The following is a 3,280-nucleotide window of genomic DNA, read 5'->3' as shown; positions in this document are numbered from 1 at the left end:
GGCTCCCTGCTCAGTGCTCGCTCTCTTTCTCGCTCAAATAAATAAATAAATAAATAAAATGAATCTTTAAAAAAGGAAAAGAAAAGAATCCAGTGGGATCACCTGGCTGAGTCAAGTCGGTAGAGCATGTGACTCTTGATCTCCGGGTTGTGCATTTGAGCCTCACGTTGGATATAGAGATTACTGCAAAAAAAAAAAAAAAATCTGAAAAAAAAATACAGTGGGTTCTGGGTGGAAGTACAGATTTTTTTTTTTAAGATTTATTTATTTATTCATGAGAGACTCAAAGAGAGAGAGAGAGAGAGCAGAGACCTAGGCAGAGGGAGAAGCAGGCTCCCCACAGGGAGCCCGATGTGGGACTTGATTCAGGATCCTGAGACCGTGCCCTGAGCTGAAGGCAGATGCTCAACCACTGAGCCACCCAGGGGTCCGGGAAGTACAGATTTTTTTAAAAAGATCGATTGATCACAAATTGCACTAACCTCAGTCATGGGCGGGGGGAAGAAATTAAAACAAGTTACCACCAGTAAAGTGGCTAAAACAAATGAAAACAACAAAAAACTCAAAACAAAACCACTGTGGGAATGTGGCACGACTGCCTGGAGCCCTATGCAGGGCCTGCTGGAGATAGGATGCTCCCATGTGGGAATCTGGGTTTCTAGTACCTATGAGAACTGCACAGGTGCCAGCCACAGGAAGCCAAAAACCATAGGATTCCCCTCTTACGAGGTACCCAGTGCCTGGCAGAAAGGTGGGTGCAGGGGGTCAGGGGCTGGGGGGAATGGGGCGTTAGTGATGGGTACGGAGTTTCGGTCTTACAAGAGGGAAAGAGTTCTGGAGGTTGGTTATGCCACAGCATAAATGCCCCTGACCTCGAGAGCCCTCCTCCGAAAACGGAGTGAAGACGGCAAATTTGACATTTTACTGCGACTCAGAGCTTTTTACATTTAAAAATATTGAAATTCCATTTACAAAGGCGATGAAAACCTTGAAGTGGCTCCGAATAAATCCAACAAGAGATGCGCAATAACCTGATGAAAAGGGTTTATGAAACTTTATTAAAGGGCGTTGGGTAGAAGTTAATTATTGACTCACAGAAGAACAAAGATCTACACAAACCCAAAAGCACGTCCTCCGGGCACACATGCAGTTGCAGGCTGGTGAGCACAATCTGCCATTTATGTAGGACTTAAAAACACAGAAAATGATGCTATATGATAATTGTGGGACAGACATGTGCAGAAGGAGCCTGGGGGGGGCGGAGGGTGGAGAAGGGGGTGGAGATGCGCAGCCGGGCATTTGGGTTGTCAGAGCCGGGACTTGAAACCCGCCGGTCTTGGCTTCGGGAGCCCTCTAGGCCCTATGCCAAGTTCACGGATTCCTGGCACCTGCCTCCACTGGAGCCCAGAGCGCCAGCCTCTCGCTGCGCCTGACTCCTTCAGCCCGCCCCCGCCCGGACCAGGTGCCCCGCGCAGCAGGTGGGATGTTGGCTCAGGATGTTACCTTCATCCAAGGGTAATCCTGGCAGCCTTGACCTCAGCATCCATATGCCAGAGGTAAAATCCCCACAAGAAACCTACCTCTTCTCCAGGGCCGCGTCCACACCAACACCAGTTCCCTCCACCAGGTCTGCAGGCAGACGGACCCAGCACCCCCTCCTCCTGAGCCAGGCGAGTCATCTGTCTCCTGTCAGGAGCTCGGTTTCTTCCTGAATTAAATGTGGGGGCTGTCTTCTTTCCCCCAGTTGGACGATGATTTCCTGACATAACAGTCATCATGCTGCAGCGCCCTGCAGAATTAGTTAAAACGAACCATGACCCTGTAAGGAAATGCCACGGTTAGCTCACAAATCCCACAAGCGTTTATAGAGCGCTGACTGTTTGCCAGGCTGGGGGGCACAGGAGCAGATGCAACAGGCAAAGCGTGTACCCTCCTGGAGCTAAAAGCAAGTCAGTAAAGTTGTAAATAAATGAAGAACATAGGGGGGTGGTAAGTACTATGGGAAAGGGGGAAAAAAGCAGGGGAGGGAGGTGGAAAGTCAAGGGGATGAGGTTGCAGTTTCAGGCACAGCGATCAGGGCCCTCACTGAGAAGTTGACACTTGGAACTGAGATCTGAAGGGAAGAAGGGATTGAATGTTTATCAGCATCTGGGGGAAGGAGTACTCCTGGAAGGAAGGAGAACAGTAAGTGCAAAGGCCCTGTGGCGGAAGCAAGGAATAAGAAGGCCTACGTAGCTGGAGTCCAGGGAGCAAAGGGGAGAGTGGTTGAAAAGGCCCTCAGATTGGTGATGAGGGCAGGCTGTGGGGCCTTTCTCTTTCCCCTGAGTGAGATGGAACCACAGAGGGCTCTAAGCAGGGGAGATGTGACCTGACTGAGGTGTCCACAGGCACCCCCTCCTGCACGGGGGAACAAAGGCTAGAGGTAGCGTAGGAGGCAGGATGCTGCCATGATAAAGGTGTCGGGAGAGGAGGGCCGACTGGACTGGGGCACAGGCATGGGAGCAGGGAAAGGTGGATGCTTCTGGATAGATTTCTAAGGGGAACCGATGGGATTTGCCGGAGCACGGGCATGGGGTGCGAGAGCCACACCGAGGATATGTGGATCCCCAGGCATGCATCGTTTTGAAGAGTCCCTGTCTACAGAAATGACTGGAAACGTGTTAGTAAAATTCATGGACCCAAGTGAGGTAAGGTGAGTTACCATTCAAGAGTTAGAAAAATGGGGGGTCCCTGGGTGGTTCAGCGGTTGAGCACCCGCCTTCGGCCCAGGGTGTGATCCTGGAGACCCGGGATCGAGTCCCGCGTCGGGCTCCCTGCATGGAGCCTGTTTCTCCCTCTGCCTGTGTCTCTGCCTCTCTCTCTCTCTCTCTCTTTCATGAATAAATAAATAAAATCTTAAAAAAAAGATTTAGAAAAGTGGGTACCGAAGAAGTACTTCCGTGTTGGCTTGCTGTTCAACCCGTGTCCGTGAGATTCCCCCGGGTGTCCGAGTTCGTCCCTTGGTGCTCGTATCGCCAGATGTGTCATTTCTGGGTAACCTCATAGCCCTCATCACGCAAGAGAGGGAGCAATCTTCTGTGAGTCACCGTGCTTGTCCCTGCTAATCCCTGCTGCCAGTTATTGAGCCCCGGTTGCGTGGCTCAGGACGTTGCTTCACCCTTTGTGCCACCGGGAGCACCTGCTTCCTGCTTCCGTCTGCTCTCAAAGGTTTTACTGGGCTTCGTTGATGAAGACCACGGAGGCAACGCTGACGCGGCCAATCAACGCAGGGGAACGTGAC

The 3,280-nt window shown here is 51.5% G+C and overlaps 1 long non-coding RNA gene across 1 annotated transcript; it reads right to left on the bottom strand.

Annotated features, from left to right (window-relative positions):
- Positions 1-3,280, bottom strand: LOC140606044 (uncharacterized). Its single transcript, XR_012008503.1, has 3 exons — positions 2,925-3,280; positions 1,581-1,789; positions 1-183 (listed from the first exon to the last, which is right to left on the bottom strand). It is a non-coding gene; the product is annotated as an uncharacterized lncRNA (long non-coding RNA).

This window comes from Canis lupus, chromosome 1 (assembly GCF_048164855.1).
Source record: "Canis lupus baileyi chromosome 1, mCanLup2.hap1, whole genome shotgun sequence".
NCBI lineage: Eukaryota > Metazoa > Chordata > Mammalia > Carnivora > Canidae > Canis > Canis lupus.
The sequence above is the reverse complement of the archived record's forward strand: the minus strand, read 5'-3'. Positions and strand labels throughout refer to the sequence as shown.